At 41.6% G+C, this 22,116-nt stretch overlaps 1 protein-coding gene across 5 annotated transcripts in view; it reads left to right on the top strand.

Moving 5' to 3' along the window:
* Positions 1-12,187: 12,187 nt before the first annotated feature.
* The window catches only part of ARHGEF10 (Rho guanine nucleotide exchange factor 10), a 111,081-nt gene continuing 101,152 nt past the window's right edge, over positions 12,188-22,116 (top strand). For 3 of the 5 annotated variants that reach the window (XM_069011487.1, XM_069011485.1, XM_069011482.1), the window contains exons 1-2: positions 12,341-12,402; positions 21,148-21,207. The gene's annotated coding sequence lies outside the window, so the exon portion shown is untranslated. Of the gene's footprint in view, positions 12,276-12,340; positions 12,403-14,189; positions 16,771-21,147; positions 21,208-22,116 lie in introns of those variants that run through there. The other 2 variants (XM_069011483.1, XM_069011484.1) reach the window with 2 other exon arrangements.

The raw sequence follows: 22,116 nt of genomic DNA, 5'->3' as shown, positions 1-22,116 counted from the left end.
TTGTGCCGTTAATTCTTCTAGCCTTTGCAGTCACACCTATTCCTTCATAAAAAGGCGGCCTGATGTTGTAACATAACCAGCATTCCTTAGTTAGCTCTGGATTGGTCTTATTTATTACACCATAACTAGCTTGCATGATCTTCCATAGAGCACTATATTCTAAATTTGTTTTAACATCAGTTGGATTCTCGCTCTGGGGAGTGATTGTTATACTACCAACCTGCTGAGTTTTGTTTATATTGCCTATTTCCTCTAGTTCCCCTAGACCCTGGTTTGGTCCAACTAGTTCTGGATCAGGGGGTGCGTGTTCTTTCTTAATCATTATTAGGTTTCCTCTATCTTTCCCGGGTTCCCAGTGTCTGATTCCCCAGATTTTCCCCAGTAACCAATCCGGATTAGTGGGTTGCATTATATTTATATATATAAAGGAACAGGTCCCCATATATGTCGTCTCTCCAGAAGGTCCTCTTCGTGGCTTAGTGCACCCTACGGGCCCGAACCCAGCTTTCAGAAATTTGTCTGGTCCCCCTCCCGGGATCCAGTCGGAGGCTATTGTCTCGCACCCCCAATATCCACAGAAATATTCTCCTGGATAATTACAGTATGATTTCCCTCGATTAGCGGTTGGACACATATAAAATCCTGTTAGGTTTAGTTCTTTTCCACAGTGTTCAATAGCTGTTAGATCACATAATCCCGCTCGAAAACTTGGTGCCCCTACAGTGGTATTTGTTTGTAGTATCCTATTATCACTTAACCTAACTAATGACCATTTAAAGGGTTCGTGTGGAAAGTGTGTCTCTTCTAAAGTCTCAACCCCGTTCAATTTAATTAAGCAAAGCATGATTAGTAGAAAAATATTACGCTGGGCTAAATGATGGAGTCGATTTGTGGTAATAGTTATTTGGTTACTATAGTTTGGTGGTGTCTTTCCCCCTTTCACATGTCGCGGGTCACACTGAGGCTTTCTAGTCCCACTCCTGAGGCAGTTCCGCAAGCATTGCTCTAGTATCCCAATACAGGGGTTCTTTCCTCCACAGCTTTTTACTCCTCTGCCTCGCTCGTCGACCCGGTTGCTTCGGGCCACGAGGGGTACCATCTTCTCGGCAGCAGGAGTATTTTTCAGGAGGTCCTTGGGATCGAGCCTGTCGGGTTTCTTGCCTCTTAATGTAGGAGTTCCAATTACGGTTCTTAACTTCTGGAGCGTTACACTGGACTCCCCTCAGGCGTTTGCGACAAATGCTGTCACAGATGTCAGCTACAAAGGGGGCCGGTAAGTTAAAGTTGTAACAATAATAATGGGGATTAATTCCCTTAAATACTATTTCCCACCATTCACTTGACCCCTTTTTTAGAATTCCTCGTGATACTGCATGTGCTAGAGCCCAATTAGTAAATTGACCTTGAAGCTTCCGGCAGGGGATGCAAACTCCTCTGGGGGGAGTTCCCCTTTCACAATGACTCCACCACTTTTCCCTGCATACTATACATATATAACAAACAAAAGGATAACATCTACAATTAGAATTCCCACACCTTATTCTAACATCATTTTTAAAAATTAGTCCTTCATCTGTATACAGAGGATTGGGTAAATACTCGATTTTGTATTTGCTCATTTACAGTCTTTTCTTTGAATTTTCAATTTTAAGTCTCCAGGAGGACTGGTTACTTGCCACTGGGGGGATGGCTTTTCCACAGGTCCTTTAATTCTGCTTGCATGCGTCCATCCTCTTTCAGCTGTTCTTATTGCTGTTTCTGTAGTAAGTAGAACAAGATAAGGTCCCTCCCATTGTGGGGTTAATGAGGTTTCTTTCCATGATTTGATTAATACCCAATCTCCTGGTTGAATTCGATGTAGTTTAAGTTCTAGCGGGGGCCTTTGAGTTATCATGCCCTTTTTCCATAATTCTTCTCTATATCTCATTAAGGTAATAATGTAATGATTCATGTTTTGGTCTCTTAGATTTGGGTGATCTTGAGGTTCCCCCATATTATAAGGCATTCCATACAGCATCTCAAAAGGGGAGATTCCCATGTCAGATCTTGGTTGAGTCCGTATGTTTAACAAAGCTAATGGTAGACATTTCACCCACGACAACTTGGTTTCAAGCATAAGCTTTGTCAATTGCTTCTTTATTTCTCCATTCATTCTTTCTACTCGTCCTGAACTTTGGGGATGCCAGGGGGTATGATATTCCCACTTTATTCCCATAATTCCCATTACTTCTTTGATGATTTTAGATACAAAGTGGGGTCCTCGGTCGGAGTCAATAGTCTCAATTATTCCATATCTAGGGATAATATTTTCTAATAGAACTTTGACCACTGTCTGTGCTGTTGCCCTTGCTGTGGGAAATGCTTCGACAAAATGCGTTAGATGGTCTACTATAACTAATAAGTATTTACTTCTTCCTACTTTGGGCAATTCGGTGAAATCTAGTTGTATGTTAGCAAAGGGCCTGTGTGCTAGTGGTCTCCCTCCCAATGGGCGTTCTCTTAAATAAGCTTTATTCACTTTAAGGCAAGTTATGCAGCCTTTAACAATTTGTTTTGCCAAATTATATATTCCAATACACATATACTTAGCGGCAAACTGGTCTGCTAGTGCTTGTGTTCCCCAATGAGTTTGGCTATGTATCCTTTGTAAAATTTCCACTGCTATTGATTTAGGTAGTACTACTCTTCCATCTGGGAGTTTCCATTCTCCTTCTGAATTTTCTTTTAGCCCCATTTGTGATAGTTTCTCTTTTTCTTGTTCTGTAAAACTATAAATGCACCTAGTTTTATTGGGGAATTTCTCCTTTGGTTGGTTCTTATCCTGAACTTGTCGTATAACCAAAAGTGCTGCCCTTTTTGCTTCTTGGTCTGCTGCGTTATTACCTCTACTTCTAAAATCTATTCCTTTCTGGTGACCTCTGAGATGTACTACAGCAATTCTTCTAGGCTCCCGTAAGGCCTGGAGTAGCTGTCTTATTAGCTCCTGATGGACTAAGTCTTTCCCTTGAGAGTTTATTAACCCTCGTTCTTCCCATATTTTCCCAAATGTATGTACCACTCCATATGCATATTTGGAGTCTGTATATATTGTCCCTGTTTTATTTTTCAGCAATCTCAGAGCTCGTAAGACTGCATACAATTCACAAGCTTGAGCTGACCAGGATCTACTTAGAGGTCCTGACTCTAAGACTTCTGACCCTTCCTCTTTAATGATTGCATAGCCAGATACTCTCTTTCCCTCTATTACCCGAGATGATCCGTCTACAAACAGCCTCTCCCCTTCTTCTAATTCTTCTTCTTCTAAGTCCGGTCGGATTTTGGTTTGTTCTTCTATAGTTAACATGCAATCATGGGCTAATTTATTCTCATTTGGTTCTCCGTATAAGAACTGGGCCGGATTTTGTAGTGTAGTGACCTCTAGTGTTAGCTTTGGGGAATCTAATAAGATCCCTTCATACTTTAAAAGTCTCGAATCTGTTATCCATTTTTCAGCTTTTTGTTGCAATATTCCCCTAATGTTATGTGGAGATAATACCTTGAGTTCCCCATTAAAAGTTATTTTACGTGCTTCTTCTACTAAGAGAGCACAGGCTACCACTGCCTGTAGGCATGTAGGCCATCCCTTGCTTACTGGATCTAATAGCTTTGACAAATATCCTACCGGTTTCTTTCTCCCAGCCCAATCTTGAGTTAATACTCCATATGCTGTCCCATTTTCAATGTTTACAAATAGATAAAATGGTCTTTTTAAATCAGGTAAACTTAGTACTGGAGCATTAATTAAATCCTGTTGCAGTTGTTCTAAATTCCTCTCATCCTCTCTGCTCCATTTCAATAACCCATCATGACTGAGCTTGTTATACAGAAATTTGACCTTGGTACTATAATTATCAATCCATTGTCTACAGTAGCCTACTAATCCTAGCAATTGCCTTACTTGTCTCTTGCTCCTTGGTGGTGGGAGTGAGAGGATTCCTTTCACTCTTTCGGGGTCTATTTTCTTCTCTCCTTTACTCAAATAATGGCCTAAATATTTTACTTCTTCTTCTACAAACTGTAATTTTGCCTTTGATACTTTTAGTCCCTTCAAACTTAGAAAGTTTAACAGTTTAATGCTCTCCTCCCGAACTTCTTCTTCTTTTCTTCCTGCAATCAGGAGGTCATCCACATACTGAATCAAAGTAATGTTTTCTCTTGTTTGATATTCTTGGAGGATTTGTTCTAATGCTTGTCCAAATAAATTTGGTGATTCTGTGAACCCTTGTGGCAGCACGGTCCACCGCAACTGTTGTCGCCTATGAGTATCTGGGTCCTCCCATTCAAAGGCAAAATAATCTCTACTATTTTCGTCTAAGGGGCAGGCCCAAAATGCATCTTTTAGATCAATTACACTATACCAGTGATTTTCTGGCCCTAGTCTACTTAATAGGGTGTATGGGTTAGCAACCACCGGGAACCGGGCCACTGTCCTCTTATTAATTTCTCTTAAATCATGCACTAATCGATAGGATCCATCTGGTTTCTTTACTGGTAAAATGGGTGTATTAAAAGGGGACATACAGGGCTCTAGGAGTCCCTTGCTTATTAGTCTGTCTATTTCAGGCTTTAGTCCTCGTTTCCCTTCTGGGGATATGGGATACTGCTTGATCCTTATTGGAATTTCTGGATCTTTTATGGTTACGGAGAAGGGCGGAATGTTCAGTTGGCCCACACTGTCAGGTGTGTACCATACCTCGGGGTTAATCTTCTCTTCATCCTCTACTCTAAGGGGGCATAGTTTGATTCTCAATTCTTTATTAATTACCTCTAGGTTTATCCCCAATTCTACTATGAGATCTCTACCCATGAGGTTATACTCTGCTTCTGGTGCCAACAAAAGGCTTCCTATTCCTAATTTTGATTCGGTTTCTATTAGGACATCTTTAATAACAGGGACTTCAAAAGGTTCACCCTTGGCACCCACTACAAGGGCGGTGTCTCGGGAGACTTTACACCCAGATGGTAAAACTTGGATAGTTGATCTTTCTGCTCCCGTATCTACCAGGAATTCAAATTCCTGGCATTGGGGACCGACTTTTATTTTTATCAAGGGCTCTGGATGTTTCTTGGTCCCCAGTAAGTAGAGCCCCTGACCCCTCTAATCTTCTTTAAACATCTTTTCATCTCTTATCCTCTTTCTGCAATCCCTTCTGATGTGTCCCTTCTCCCCACAATAAAAACATACGACTGCTTCCCTCCTTTCTACCCTCTGATTTCCCTCTGTGTTCCTAGGGGCCTTTCTGGGCATCTGCCCCATTCGGCGGGGAGAGTCTTGTTTTCTGCTTTCCCTTACTGCTGCCACCATCATTCTGACTTGTCTCTTGTGATTCTCTTCATCCCTCCTGACATATACTTTCTGTGCTTCCCTCAACAATTCATCTAATCCTCTCTCCTGCCAATTTTCTAGTTTTTCTAGCTTCTTCCTGATGTCATCCCATGATTTGGCTACAAATTGAGTTTTCAGAAGTGCCTGACCCAACTGTGTATCTGGGTCCAGGCCTGAATACAGCTGTAGATTCTTTCTTACTCTTTCTAGCCAATCTGTTGGAGTTTCCTCCTTTCTCTGCCTCTCATTAAAGGCCTTATTTATGTTTTGTCCTCTTGGTACTGCCTCTCGGACCCCTTGTATAACTATTGTCCTTAAGTCCTGCATATGAGTTCTGTGTGCTGGATCCTGATGATCCCAATTAGGGTTTTGTAAAGGCCATTTGATATCTGCCTGTGGGCCCTGAGCATGTTGGGCATCCCAAATTCGCATTCCCGCTCGCCTAATCATGTTCTTTTCTTCTGCAGTAAAAAGAATATTTAGAATTGACTGCAGCTCATCCCAGGTGTATATATTAGGGCCTAAAAATTGATCTAGCTTCTCTGCAACTCCCAGGGGGTCTTCTAATAGGTTCCCCATTTCCTTCTTAAAGTCCCGCACATCTCCAGAGCTAAGGGGAACTGAAATAAAGCCAATTCCTGGTTGGGGTCCCCCCATAGGCATTTCTCTTAATGGATAAAGGTTATGACGTCTAGCTCTGCTCCTTGTCATTGGTCCCTCCCGTTCAGGTTCAGGATTCCCTTCTTCTTCCTCTAGGGGCTGCTCAGGGAGTGGGAGTGGGGGTGCCTGTGGGGCCTGCGGAGGTATATAGGGGGGTGGAATCATCGGAACTTCCTCTTTCTTTTTATCTTTTCTTCTTACCCCTGAGTCTTCAGATTTTTCCTTTAAAGTAAACAGGAGTACCCCAGGGGTCTCTATCCATATTTTTGCATATTCACTCTCTTCTTGACTAAAAGGAGTTTTGGTTTCTACCCATAAATTCAAATCCTGTCTCACCCAGTCCTCGTAGGACCCAAATATAGGCCAAAATACGTTTCGTGATATCTGCTTTCCTCCCCAGACCTCTATGCAATAATAAATCATCTTGGCCTTATCTTTATTCTGTGTACTCGAATAATGCCTCCAATTATTCAATAAAAGCCCTAACGGACTATCCTCAGGTACTGGGGGAAACCTTATGGAACTAGAGGGCTTGCTTTTCCCCTGTCCCATCCTCTGGAGTGCCTTCAGGCGTTCTGTGTGTGGAATCACTCGCTTCCCCTGGTTCGTGGCCCACGCCCTCGCGGGCAATGGGAGCCGCACTACTGAGGGTCCACACTCGCTTGGGGAGTCCGGCTGCCGGCCCCCCTCTCACACACCACACTCGCCACACTCCAGGATACCCGACCCCGACCGAACGGATCCCTTTTCCGCAAATACTCACGCTTCCAGCGTCTTCGTCCGGACCTCTGTGCACAAAGTTTATGGGGTCGACCGGTTCCCTTTGCTTAATGCCTTGAGTTTAGGTTCGTCGGTGGGAGCGAGGTAAAGACTGAAGATACCGAGGCCACCAGAGGTGGGGCGCCTCCCCGATATCTCTGTCTTACCGTACCATTCCCATCCGAGTCACGGCACCAAATTGTGATTGATGGAGGCAGACAAAGAGGTTTAATCAAATTAGAGAATTTATTAATTACAGCAAGCAAGGCATAAGCAAAATCAGCGCTGGGCGACAGGGGAGTCCCCGCTCCACCGAATTGCCGCAGGGGTTTGCAAATTTCAGTCCTTCTTTTATGCAGGATCGTTTCCTGTTAACTCTTCTTTAAGGGAGTACTCTGCGCATGTGTGAACTTGTTGCTAGGGGGTCGTTTTCTGCCTTCTGGTGGTCGATGGCTGAAGGCTAGTAGTCTTCTTCAGGTGCCCTCTGGGTGACCTTTTCCATATTTGGTCAGTTAGTATCCCCTGCTTTTCTTCCTGGAGCTTAAACAATAGTACACTTACAGCACTTACAACCTTTACATATAGATTTGTTAAGACATTTCCTGTTATGTACATTGTGGCCTGTGTCAGCTCTTTTCAATGAACAAAATACCCTCATTTATTACAATATTTACAGGAAGAAAGTGTATTCTGGAAAGCAGCAGTAGCTTTCCTAAGGAGTCATTAAGAATTAAATATGAAAAAACTAGGAGGCTTTGGGATGAGGTAGATGGAACTGGTTGTTACATTGTATACTGTTGAACAGGTTGTGTTTGGATATTGAATATGTAGTTTTTCTGATGCTTTAGCTCTTCGTTTTTTCTCAGCGTCATATTGAGTATTACTGTGACACTGGTTGAAGCTAAGTTTGAGAAACTTCTTTTAGGACATCGAAATTACTAAGCAATATATTGCCCAAGGCTGAAAGAGCCTAATGTTTCTTCTAATTTAAAGTAATTTATTCTTGTATCATCATTGCCTTTTTATCTTACATAATTATTTTTTACCCCTGGAGACTCTTTTGCATATTCATGAGTACAAATCAATCTGCTGTTTTGTTTCCTAGCCATCCTAATACTTTGTTTGTAACTTTTCCCACTTGAAATTCTTTTTATTACATGTTGGCAGCTTAGAGTTGTACACAGTATTTGATATAAAGTCTTCTCAGTATCTTGTATTACACTAGTACGTCCTTTCCTCCCCTGGGAACAGTTCTGCTTCAGCCAAAGGCTGCATTTGTCTTTCAGGGCTGCATCGCCTCAGCGTTTAGTGGTGCTCCCGAGAAGAAATTCACTCAAGTTTTTCCCTTTATCAGCTTCAGGATGAAGAAGAGCCATCAGAGATCAGCGAAATAACTGAAAGCAGGAATTTTGTGTTACAGAAACAACTTGTGCATATTATTGTCTGGGGTGTGGGTGCCCAGGTGTGAGCAGCGGGGGCTCTGTGACGGGAGGCCGGGCTGCCCCAGCCGGTTCCAGCCGGATCCAACCACCCACCGCAGGGCGCGGCTGAGCCCACGGCCGGGGCGGGAGCACCTCGGGGGAAACGTATGTAAGGGCAAAAAATGCTGCACAAAAGTGAGGAGAACAAAGTGAAAGAAATAGCTCTGCGAGCACCAAGATCAGTGAAGAAGGAGGGGGAGAAGCTGTTTCAGGGCACCAGAGCAGAGATTCACCTGCAGCCCATAGAGGAGCCCTAAAGGAGCAGGTTTATCCGGAAGGCCTGCAGCCTGTGGGAAGCACCCACACTGAAGCAGAGGAGAAATGTGAGGAGGAAGAAGTACCGGGAGGAGCTGCTATTGACTGACCGCAACCCCGGTTCCCATCCCACTGTGCCCCTCAGGGTGTGGAAGGCCACGGAGTTGGGAATGAAGGAGTGATGTTGAGTTTGGAGAAGGGACAACAGAGGGGGGAGATTTTTTTTTTTTTACTTTTGTTTTTGTTTCTTACCATCCCGTTTTTAATTTCAATTGGCAATAAATGAAATTTCCCCAAGTTGAGTCTGTTTGGCCCATGACAGTAGTTGTTAAGGGATCTTTTTGCTTTCATTTTGACCTATAAGATTTCCATCTTATTTTCTCCCGGAATCCTGTTGACGAGGGGGAGTGAGAGAGCAACTGGGTGAGGGTCTGGTTGCTGGCCAAGGTCTAACCACCATAAGAAGTTATGGCATTGGCTGTACTGTCACTCATGTGCCACCCATGACAACGAGGAGATGATATAACACAAGGGCTCTGCTCCTGACCAATATTAAAATTTAGGAAAATTTGTACCTAGTCTGTCTGAATTGGCAGTCTGAGAATTTGACTTGCAAATACTCCTCATAAAAGAAGGAAAGAAGTGGAATGAAATGCATTCATGAAGGAAGTTCTAGTGCTGGTAAAATATCACAATATTGTAAAATTCAGTTGTCAGGTTAACCTGTACTGGTGTGCTGAGAGCTGACAAACTGTCTCCCAGTAGTGGTGCTGGTGCTCCTGGAAAACCTGGAAGACAAGTCAGCAGTAGGCATCAAAGCAGAATGTGAATAAGCAGTGTTTTTATAAACCCAAAAGTTATTTTTGATGTAAAAGTCTGAATTTAGGAAAACTGTGTGGTTTGCTTGTATTTTTTAAAATATATATTAGATATAAATATATATAAAAATTAAAAAATTACTGTCACTCATTCTGGTTTGGTAAGGGAAGTAGAGGGGATCTCTAACTTTACAAGGCTCCAGCATGTGTTTCTGCAGATGCTCAAGTTAAGGAAGGCCATTGGATGTCCTGGCTTGGAGTGGTTTCTGAGGGATTACAGTAAACAGATGACATACTGTCTTCATGGGGAACACAGTTGGGCGCAACAGAATTTCCAGTGGATGAATACTCCATAGGAGAACGTGCCAGCTACATCAGCTGTTAAACAGAAGGAAGAATTTGAGAAAACTGGGGTTTGCTGGGGAACTTGATAACCTAAGTTTTAGTTGTTTTGTTCAGATTTCATGCAGTGTTTTGGAAAGCAAGCCATTGGAATGATGTCTTATATCTTAGGTGTCATAAATTTAGGTGTACATTCAACCATGCCAATTTCCATGGAGACAGAAAAAAGGGATCCCATCTTCATGACATAGTGTCACAGGGGGTCAGGACACTGCCCAGGGTTGATGGTGTCCTTAGGATGCCCAGTACATATGCTGGAGTAGGTGGATGAAGCATGGTAAAGATGTGTGGAGTAGGTGACCTGTGTGTAGTAGCTTGGAGGTGAAGTATCTTTACTGAAGCCCCAGTAATCAGAAATGAGAGGAAGTAAATTTTGGTGAGGTCTCATGCAAGTATCACCAGTAAAACCAATTTAAACATCAACTTCTTAGAATCTGGTTACAAAAAGCATCATGTTAACAGTGGAGATGGCCATTAGCTATACTCTAATTATCAACAACTACTTATGGGTGGATAAATAATGAATTTGTGATTACAATGATTAGGGTGCTAATTATTACTGCTAATAGGCTGTTGCCTTACAAATCAGTAGGAAAGTGCAAGTTATTTTGGAAGTTACTTTTTCTTAAGTTGATCTGCTATTATGGGATTTGTCCAACAAAGTTTCCAGAGTAACCTTTTCTTGGAATATATATATGGCCACCAGGAGAAGGTGCTGTCAAAGATCAAAAGGGTTCACAAAAAGTCTTCAGGAAGGATTTCAATTGTGTCTAAGATAATTGTGAAAGGTAAGATAATCTGTGAAAGGTAATTATGAAAGGGAGAATTTAGTGCACATAAGATTGTGAGCTGTCTGCCAAAAGGAGAAGGATATTGCTAATAAATGGTATTTTTAATTACAGAATTGAGCTAGTTGTACTTGGTCTAGATATGTGTTTGTTCTTTAAAGTGGCCTCTAACGATAAGCACTTACTAAACAGTTTGCCAAAGATTGATTCCCCACCATTTCAGCTCTGGAAATAATACCTTGGTGTGAGTGAAATGCAATATATTTTAAAAATTACAGAAACAACAGGATCAAATGGTCTCTTACTGAGAGAGTGGAACTGAGTGGTGTCTGATATGAACTGAATGCCATAATGGTATTCCTGGCCTTAACTTTTACCTATGGGCCAATTTTCTTGTTTTCTTTCTTACGTGGAACCTATAGAGCTATGTGAAAGCTATTTTGAGTTAGTACCATGAAGAATTGCATTAAAAAGAAATAACTTTGTGGAAATGGAAACATTTTTTGAAAGGAATAGTATAAAATACTTACTTTGTGATTCAGATTGTATGAAGCCACACAAAGACTTGGATAATCGTGAATCTGTGTTGTTAAACTACAAAGGGAAAATGTAGGGAAAAGGCGGATTAATCAAATGTCAAGTGCCACCATTTTCTAGTAATGTTTCCTGTAATGATAATGAATTTACTATTTACTGAGTGTATTTTATTACTCACTGTAGAATGAGTTTACTTAAATAGGCAAGGATCACTGCTGGATGATGCATGGATCTTTGAACAGTATTTATCTCGAAGATTTCATTCTTAAAAGTGGTCCAAAGATTTCAGATAATATTTAACAACATTAAATAGTTGTAATTACTTATAATTTATTTAAAAACTTATAATGTACTTAAGAGCATTTATTTTCATTGAAGTGTGACAGATGTTTACATGGATATATCGTAATGTACACATTTTCAAAATAATTGCATATCGTAAAGGTTTTCTATTTTATTTTAACTAAGGGGCATGGCCAGCTCTGAATATACAAGTGGTTGGTTACTCTCAGGACAAGCATGCTTGAGTGGCACGAGCTTTGGGTGGCTGCGTGGTTGGCTTGGTCAGTGCTGGTCTGCAGTGATGCTCGCTGTAAAGACTGTCACGCAAGAAGGATGCAAAAAGCAAAAATGTTCGGCATGAGGTGCCAGCGTCTCTAGATAGCATTTAATTTGAAAACAATTACTGGATTTCGAGTTGTAAGTGAGAATTAAATCCAAAATAGAGCCGTGGCCCAGTGTTTACCCTGGCGTCTTCAGGGGCTATTCGTGAGCTTGAGGCTGAGTGTGCCCAGTTGTGCACCCCGGGACCGGCTGCCTCCCGTCCCTGCAACCGGGCAGCTCCGCTCTCCGCCCATTACACCGACGCCTCGCGGGGCTGCCCCCCGCCAGCAGGGCCGCGGGGCGGGCGGCGGGATGTGCTCCCGCCCCGGGGCGGTGCCGTGCGGCGACAGGAATGCGGCGGGGGCCGGGCCACACGCGCTGCCCGCCCCGCCTCGCCCGGCCCGGCCCGGCCCGACCCGACCGGCTGGGCCAACTGGGATCCAGCGGGGCCTCCCGGGGGCAGGGACCGGGAGCGGCGGCCACGGGCCGGCGCTGACGGCAGCGGCGGCCGCAGCGAGGCGGGGCCGGGCCGGGCCGGGCCGGGCTGGGCGGCTCCCGGCGGGGCTCAAGAGCTCCGCCCGGCGGCCAGCGCGAGCTCCGCGGCGGGGTGAGTGACGTGTCCGCGCGGCGGGGCGGCCGCGGGGCCCCGGCGGAGCGGGGCGGGGCGGAGCGGGCCGTGCCGGGCGGCGGCCGCCTCGGAGCATTTGGCGGCGGCTCCGGCCGCGGCGGAGGAGGTGGGTGTTCCCTTCTCGCCGGGGTCTTGCTCCGGTGTTGTCACGGAAAGTTTGGTCCTCGGAGGGTGGGCTCGATGTTTGGTGCGGAGACGCCCTTCAGGGGCCGGGGCTGCCTCGCTGGGGCTGCGGGGGCCCGGGGCGGCAGCCTCTGGACGCTGCCGCGGGGGAGGAGGGGGACTCGTGGTGTGAGATTGTCATTAAATCGGTTTTGTCTGTGCGAAGTGGGTTACTGAAGCTAGGGTACGAGGGGTCCCTAGAACGCCTTGGCCAAACTCACTGTTGAACTGCGGTGAAGTTTCTTCCTCGAGGTTTTCGCGGGGGCTTTCTCGCGTGTGCGCTGCTTCGTACTCCGCCGTATGGGGAGCCGCCGGCTCCAGCTTCCCTCCCCTCTCCATCAGCTATGGACACGGCTATGGAAAATATAACTCCCATGGGGGCTGGCGTTTCTTTCCTTCCCCGTTCTTCAAAGCTGGTATCAACCAGTTTTTTACTTGGTATCTGCAATTAAATTGGTTGTCTTGAAAGAGCTGAAAAACACTACTTCACAATAACACTGTCTTTTTATGTTTTTTTTTTTTTTTTTTTTTTTTTTTTTTTTTTTTTTGTTGTTTTTTTGTTTTTTTGTTTTTTTTTCCGAGGAGGTTTAAAAAATATCTTTGGTTTCTTTGTAATTAACGGTGCAACTATTGGACTAGTTACATAGTTGTTTGTGGTGATCCCAGACCATGTAGTTGCTTTTGCAAGATGCCCTGAACTTACAGGGTAGGGTAAGAAGAGCTCTAAAAGATTGCCCAGTCATGCACTGGACGAGTGAGCTAGCAAGCTGTGTCAGTAGGCAGTACCAAGTACTTGGAAAGGTAGCTATTAATGATGTGTACACAGCAAAGGCTTATTTGAAAGACGTATAGGTGATGCTTGTATTTTTGACCAAAACAATTTTATCCATCATAAATTCTCTCCTCTTTCATTTACATATTTCTTGAATTCTTTTTGTTTGTTTGTTTGTTTTTCTTTGTTTGTTTTTTTTTTTTTTTTACTTTCTTTCCCAAAGATACTAAGATCATGGCTTTTACCTTGAGCTAGCGGGTTTTAAGTTGTTTAATTGCAATGTAAAAAGCATTTTTTTTTCAGTCTTGCTAACTGTTAGCATAAAGAGGTATAGGGTTGGGTTATTTTTTCATGAGTCAGTAAATAAAAAATATTGTTTAAAACCTGTTCCATGCTAAATAAATACAGTGAGGTTATACAAACGTGTGTTAGTTTGTGGTTATTTTTATTGTAAATAAAATATTTTTTTCTTAAAACCTTCACTCTGCTTGGTGAACCCCAGCAAGCAACTGTTCTGCAGTAGAAATGAAGTATAGCATTTTTAAAATTTTCTGTTGGCACTCAGGAGACACAGGTTTATTGCCTGAACATGGGACGTGTTGGGTGCCTACAACTTCAAGCCCATTATTCAGACAGAGGTTCTGGCTGTTCAGCTGTTTTCTTCAATGGGCCCTTCATTCGTTTCACTTGGGTGAACTGTTTGATCTTGATAATCTGACTTGCTTTGTTTAATCCATCTTGTCTTTTTTTTTTTTTCCTTCTCACCCTCAGGCTCAGTACTCCATGAACTAGTTACATGTGTTTATCTGGTTATGAACAGTAGTTCTTTAGATACTACCTTGAAATCTGATATTTCCAAAAGCTTTACAGTGAGATTTCAAGATTTTTTAAAATATATTCTATGGATTCCTTAGATTACCTTTGGCATTGTACATGAGATGTGACTTACTGTGTGTGTGACAACAGGTGTCTTGTGATAGCACTGGGTTTCCAGTGCAGGGGGCTTCTGTGGCTGATACCCGCAGATGGATGTGGTAGGAGAAAGGACCATGGAAGCAGACAGACACTTGAGTAATGGGCTGTCCATCATCTCCTGCTGAGTGTCAGGACGCGGCAGCATCCTATGGGTTTGGGCTTCAGGAGCTGGTACTCCAGAGGATATGGAGAGGAGCCCCAGTGCTGCGTGATGGGTGTGCACAGTCTGGCATTGCAGCTCTGAGATTTAGAAGCCAAATGTACAAGTCTCATGCCATTGGCTCTGACAGGCCGGTGCTGAGCACACCGAAGTACCCAAAAGGGGGTTGCCTCCTTCCCTCCATGCTGAGGCACTGTCTTTGACCCTGAGCTATGCTAATGCTTAGCAGATAGGCTATGTTTTCATTCATGAGTAGACAGCAAGAATCCTTTCCCATAGTAGAGTACTGTAAAGCAAGCTTTATCTTGCCAGGCCAGGCTGGATGGGGCTCTGGGCAACCTGGTCTGGTGGAAAATGTCCCTGCCTCATGCATGGCAAGGGGGTTGGAACCTAGATGATTTTTAAGGTCCTTTCAAATCCAAACCATGCTATGATTCTGTGAAGAAATCTCAACAACAGAGGAGTTCTTCGGTTGATTCTGAGCTGTTTAGGAATCACTGCATAGTTTATAAACATTTGGAGGAAGACAACAAACCTGAAGGGCTATTGGTAAACTTATTGTTAATGGAATTTAGTGCAGTTGGGAATAGTACATTACTATTTGTAAAACAGGAAGTCTATTAACTGCTTCCATATGAATTAGAAATGATTTTTAGAATCTGATGTTGAAAATTTATAACCTTCAGTCTATTTCTGAAGCAGCCAGGAAGCCAAAACTGCAGTCCAGGAGAAGGAGGACCAGTTTTGATTCAGACTTTCAGACTGAACTTTATGCATTGTGCAAAGCTGCAGTCAGTTTGTTTGTGCATCTGTAGTACACTGTTCTCAGTTTTGTAGGTGATGGAGAAATGAGATGTGTAGTACTTATTTTCTTCATTTTATGTATGTGCGACAGTAATTTTGTGTCTGCTTATGCACAGTGACTTCTATTTCATTTTTTTCTTTCTTTAATTATGTTATTTCCATTTTACAGTTTTACTTTAGAATGTTAGAGGGGATCCTGTGGAGTTGTCATATAATCTCTAAATTTAAAGGTATTTTTAAAACTATCTTTCAGTAAGTTCAGTGTCTTGATGGTTTTTTGAGCTGTAAGTGCATTTCTGGACTATCCTTGGATGCTTCTGGTGGAATATCTATTGCAGCAGTTGTACCTTAGAGAAACTTCCTTTGGAGTTACAGTGTTATACACTGAATACAATTGTTCGTACTTTTTGAACATTTTGTATGCTATAATGGAATAATAAATGAGGTTTCATTGATAGTGGTATGAATTAGTCTTTCATTTTGTATGTATTTGACAACATATGAAGGAGGTATTTTTCATATCCAAGATCATATTTTGTTAGAATCAGCATTTATAACAGGTACATTTTCCCCACTCCCATTCCTTTTAATACATTCTTGTTACATCTTTAACTAGAAAATTGATATTGGTAAGTTCATTTCTGAGTCCAGAAGTAGTTTAGTGAGTAGAAAAGCTGTAAGCCTGGATGCTTGGAAATTTTCACGGATTGGATCATAAACTGAAGCCTGAGAATTACTTAGGGGAAAATGCAGGCATATTATGAGAGTAAGAGGCTCTTTATTATAAGGAGGTAGGAGGCACATGAGAAAGGTAAACCAGAATTCTCATGATACAACTATGTCTTAATATTCTTTCTGTTTTCAAATCTTTCTCAGTACTGTCATTGTATGTGTGAGTGTGTGGTTTGCAGAGAGCAGAATATTGTGACTCAAGTTCTGTCACATACCTGTGGAAGAAAACTGCTGCATTATTATTAGCCTCTTTTGACATTTTTATCTGTTGATTATTTTCTTATAGTAAAGAATCTTGAGTTTTACATGCACCAAAATACTGTATGTTATTTAGAAACCAGGAACATGTAAAAGTAGAACTTGTTTTTAAGAGAGTGATTACAAGTAATGCTAAACAAGAGTTGAAAAATATGTTTTCAAACTTGAGTTTTTAGATCAAAAACTCGATTCATGTTTATTCTGAAATGCCTGAATCAGCAAGACTGTGGGAAGTGATGCATAACTGCACAACATTGATTATGTCCTACATGTTCACTGCTCAGTCAGGAAGCCTGAAGCTTAATGTCAAATGCGTGGGTGAAGCAGTTAAGCAGAGCAAAATAAATTGTTCTACTTACGTGCTGCTGAATAGGGGCATTATCTTGGGAAAATCTGTTTCAGTGACTTACTGTACTGTACAATACTTGTTACTTGGGACTGAACCATGAATGTGAACTATTAGGATCCAAGCTCAAGGTCAAATATTCACTCTTGTTTTTCTTCTGTAATCTCTTTTTTCTCAAAATGCATTTAAAAAATTTCAGAATTCACATTAATTTTTTGTTCCTCAGAGATACAGATTATACATCTCAAGAACCTCAAGAAAGAGGGTAAGCATTATTTCATCATCTGTAAAATGGGATAATAACTTACTGAGAAGTAGATGGCAATATTTAGATTTCCTGCTAGGATCACAATGAGTCTTGGGCTTATATCTCATTTTTATATTTTTCACTTTTCTATAGCATTCACAGTCTCATCCTCAGTGTTCTTTTAGAATTTCATGCTTAATGTTTAGTATTGTTGCAAGCAATGGAGTGACTCATTTGAGTTTTAAAAACTTCACTTTCAAATTGTAGAAGGTTGAGAAGAAAGATGTCTACTAGATCATTTCCAAATCAAGGAAAGAGTGAAGACTGCTGATGTTTGGACTAGATACAGAACTTACACTTCTGTGGGAAACTAGCTTCCATTATACAATTTTTGAAGACAAGGGCTGTTCTTTGCAGATGCTATTACTGTTTTCCTTTCTTCCTGTAATTAATGATTTAACAGCTGCATTACCTGATTTCTGATTTATTTGAATAAAATGTTGGTGTTAGAAAAACAATGAAAATAGTCGTATTTTTCTAGAGCATGCATCATAACTTTGTTATTAGAAATGTATTTCTGTATTTTACTCCATGTATTTTTAAACTCAGGAATAATACTCTATTTATATTCTTAATAACTTTATTCATCAAGTGAAATAAATTTGTTCAACTGGATGCTTTTCTAATGATCAGATAGGACAAGTTGTCCTCAATGAGAAACAGCATGGTTATTTTTCCAAGGACAGTAGCACCTAAAGAGCTGAAAATGTTTAGGAAAAGTGACTCTGTCAGGACTTGGTTTGCAGGCAGCAGTAGTAACTGTATATTCATTTCAGTGTATCCTTTTACTTGTATCATTGGAAACAGCTTCTAGAGGAAATTTTCATCAGTTGTCATCAGTATCTTGAAAGACAACCTATGCCTTGTAAAACGAGGATGAATGGATTTAGTGCAAGTTCGAACAAGACTTTCTGCTTTTGTGATGAATATCTGACTAATGTACAGTTAGAGGGGGAAAAAAGCTTTATTGACTGTATCCATAAATAACATTTCCCCAGCTTTTTTTTATGTTAAGACCTTGATTTGCTGGAGAATGAAACTGTGTTTCAGGAGGGGATATACTCCCTGTAACAAAATTACTGTATTTTACATGTAAGGGTGTCGTGGTATCCCACAGTGGTAGGGAGGAGAAGAGAGCTCCAGCAGGCAGGAATTGTGCAGCAAGATTGATTTATTTAATTATTTTACAACTCTTTTATAGACTTTTTTCTTCATAGTCTAATTGGTCAAAGGATCAGCCACCCCTTGGGGTGATCGGCTAAAATCCTAAAACATCCATTGTCAAAATATTTTTCTGCTGTACTATAAACAAAGGTTTGCAAGGTCGCAGGTGTTCATAGTTCATAGAACTCTACTAATATCTTCTGTCAGAGAGAAAAATATCTCACGGGACTGGAAAGAAGCAAGAAAAATTCTTGCTAGCAGCATGTTTGTATCCACATAAGGGTGATCAGAATTACTAAACTAAATGATATTTTGGTGCATTCCTAATAAAAAAGTATTTCTAAAGTCTCTGCATAATGATTCTAATTACATAAGTATTATAATAATATGTATGCAACTAAACCCTGTGTAGGTTTACACCACAATTGAAGTATGCTGCAGTATGTGAGGACCTTCTCCAATTAAAAAATAGAAACCTTGCTGAGGATATTTCCAATTAAGGTAGTTCTTGATATCCGGCATTGAAAGGGACTAATCTGAATTAAGTTTAAAAAAGGAAATTGCAGAAATAAAATTGCTTTTCCAGATGAAGTTACTTGATTGCTATCACATTATAGCACAAATTAAGGAAAATGCTCTTAATATTCATTTATTTTTATTTTGCTTGCATGTGTGACATGACAGATCTTTGTCTTGACCCAGTGATGCTGTTTTCTAGTTTGTGTGGCACAGAGCAAAACAGATCATTCTTGACTTAAAGCATATGATGCCAGAGTTCCCTTTTAATTCTTCAGATGCTTCCAGTTTGTTATGGTACTTTTGACCTCCATGATGGTCTGCAAATCCTGGGGTGATGCCTGTCTTCTTACTTTGGGTATTCAAACAGTTGCCAGGACAAAAGGAAGGAGCAAGGCTCATTCACAAAAACAGTTAGGTGTATATTTGGGAACCTCTTCCTTTCCCTGGTTTCAATACCTTTTTATCCATATTCTTCTCATTCCTTAAATATTTGTAGGTCATGGCTTTCCTATTTGTATGGTAAATATATTGCTACTGAGCTTAATGAAACCATATGATTGTGTTGGGTTCAGCAAGGTCTTTTGCAAAATATGATTGTGATCTAGGTGGGTGTGCTGCTAGATGGGTGGAAGCCTGGTGGGATGGTTGGTTTTGGAGGTGGCTGGTTGGTTGTAACGTGAGGTTGGTAACCATCTGTCCATCACAGGATGTGTCCAGTTTAATACTGTGTATGAAGTGGAAGTCCACTAGCCCTTGCTCATGGAGTTTGCAAGTGACTCCAAACTGTGGGAAAGGGGGGACAGTGGATGTGCTTGAGATCCAGGCTGTCTTTCAGAAGGACCTGGGCAGGTTGGAGGAGCTGGCTGGCAAGAACTCTGTGTAATTCAGCAATGAGGAGGGTAAGGTTGCACACCTGGAAAGGAATGTCTCCTCGGAGGGGAAGGGTTCATCTCACTCAGTACTTGTCAGACCACACCTGCAGTATTGCATCCAGTTTTGTGTCCACACCTCTCCCCAGTACAAGAGCAATGTGGATAAAACTGAGCAAGTTCAGCACAAGGCTGCTACAATGTCAAGGAGTGGCAGCAGTGCCCTGGAGGAGAATGAAGTTTCATTGGGCCCTGGCAGTGTACTCCCACCAGCTGGCAGACTATGAGGAAGGGGCAGGACCACAGGCTATGGTCATAACTGAAGTAAGGGTGGTTCTAACTAAATATAAGGACAATGTTTTTTTCTAGAAGGACAACAAAACAAGGCAGCAGGATAACTGACACGGTCATGCAGTCTGTCTTTAGAGATTGTCCAGTGTCTCAGTGGGTAAAGCAGCCTGGTCTCACCTGGTAGCAGACCTGACTTGGAGCAGCAGGTTGGACTACATGACCTCCTGCCAACATGAATGAATCTATCAAGCACAGATTCTGTAATTTGCCTGGCAATAATAATCTCTAGGGGGGAGGAACATAAATATTAAAAATTAACAGTGCAGATTTCACCATGGTCAGGATCTGGACAAATCTATGAATGCAATCTTTGCTTCCTTCCTCTTTTCCCTTCCTTTAGGTGATGTATTGATCAAGAATCTAAGTGAAGAAATGTTGTAAGTAATACCCTTTAGAAAGAAAGATTAGAAAACCAATCTTCAGCCATGTTTTTGGGATGTCTCTGTAGATTGCTTCTTTTTCAGGGCTTGCTGCTGCTGTGCTTTCTCTGGCCTTGAGCAGGATGCTGCTTGGTGTGAGAAAGGGAAGCAGAAAAAGAAGCAAAGTAGCTTTTGTCGAAGTTGATTCTCCATTCATTCTGAAAAATGTTCATCTCTGCAGATCTGGCCTTGTTTGAATTGCTGCAAGAAATAGAATTTCCCCCAACTTTAGCTGAGCCAGTAATTTGGCTTTCTGTTAATTTTCTACCTGAACCTATGTACTTCCTTTTTTATTCCATTGCATGTAATTTCAGTAATTTTCTTTGCTAAATTTAAGAATAAAATTTGTATATAACAGGACTCTTAGCTATTAATAAAACCAAATATATGTTAAAAGAAATAATGATCCAGTCTTGATACAGACTTTTTTAATGGCTTACAGCATGGCATGGGAAGCTGTCATAATATGAACGGCTGCTTCATGCACACTTGCTGTAGACACCTCTTAAAAAAAAGTACAGTCTGTGTTTCTTAGGAATAACTTGTATGGAGAACAAGCTGTACAATCAGTTTTTATTTTTGCTGTCTTTAAGAGAGCCTTCTTGAGTTACAGGAGGAAAAAAATAGGAAATTAACTTTCTACCTTCTGCCTTCTTCTGTCTTGTCATCTCTCTGCACTGCTGGAAGAGTCTTCATATCAAATTTCAGCAAGATCTACTTCCCAGTGGAAGTTCTGTAGTTCTAGGTGAAAGAAGACTCAGTTGGGCATTATACAGCAATATTCACTAAGTGATGTGGACACAGTGGGATTTTAAGCATTCATGGGCTTTGCCTTTGCAACTTTTCTTGTTTTGATGTTGTTTTTTTAGTTTAATTTTTAGACTTTCAGGCTTTCTCAGAGACATTGTATTTCTGCTTGGACTAAGCTTTCTCCACAAGTCACAGTTTATTGGAAATCTGTCTCCTTGATTCAGCTTCTGTTTCCTATTATAAAATGTTCATTCTCTTTGCAGTGTTAAGAATGAAGAATCCTGATGTTGCTGCAGTTACAGTGCACACGCCCTAAAGAGAAGGTATGTGAGTCATCTTTACAGTTTTTAGGGTGATAGAGCTGAAAAAGCTTGGCAGGATCTGCCCTTTGGGAGCTCAGTGGATTCAGACCCCCAGATCTGAATGCTGTGCTGCCTTGTAGTTTTGGCAGAGTTTGTCCCATTTTTGTTGCATTGTGACTTCTGCATGAGTAGTGACTGTTGGAAGATAGTTTTGTTGAAGTGGAAATGCAGATGTTGATCAGTATTTGTAGTCCTTTAGCTGAGAACTGATGGTCTGTTGTTTGTCCCACAATTAGAGGAAATCATTGAACAAAATGAGATACGCAGGCATAGCTGGGAAGCCTAGTCTAGCCTAGAGGCAAAAGGAATTACCAGAGGTTAGGAGAAGGGAAAACTGTGTCTCAGAGAGGAATGCTGACATTATTCTGTAGTCTTTGAATGAGTATAAAGGTGCCTTTGCCTTTCTTTCCTTTGCTGAAACTGCCCTTTGTTGTGGAATCAGAATTTCAGTCTCACAGATTTTGCAGGTATTAGCACTCTGAGGTTGTGAGGTCTGCTGTGGAACATCACAGACTCCCACTTCCTTCAGTACCAGCTTCCATGGTCAAAGGTGAGTGTAGTTGGTGGAAAATTTGAAGTGTTGGGAGCTGTCCTTAGGGACAGTTTCACACTTGGATGATTCTGGTTTCTGGTGTGAGTGCCATTGGAAATCTGACTGCTTTAACTGTGCGGGACTTCTTTGCGTTAGAAACATTACCCATGAGCATCTGGTTTTAATGTGGTATTTTAATTACTTTTTTTATTTTTTTCTTATATATCAACTTAGAAAGCTTTGCAAACTTGGTCAGGAACTGAATATATTGCAGTATAATAAGGGACTTGTTGTGGTTTTTTCTTTCAAAATCCATACATTTAATGTGATTATGCCTG

The sequence above is a fragment of the Aphelocoma coerulescens genome, chromosome 3 (assembly GCF_041296385.1).
Source record: "Aphelocoma coerulescens isolate FSJ_1873_10779 chromosome 3, UR_Acoe_1.0, whole genome shotgun sequence".
NCBI classification, from domain to species: domain Eukaryota; kingdom Metazoa; phylum Chordata; class Aves; order Passeriformes; family Corvidae; genus Aphelocoma; species Aphelocoma coerulescens.
Note: the sequence above shows the minus strand (reverse complement) of the source record. Positions and strands in the feature narration are given on the sequence as shown.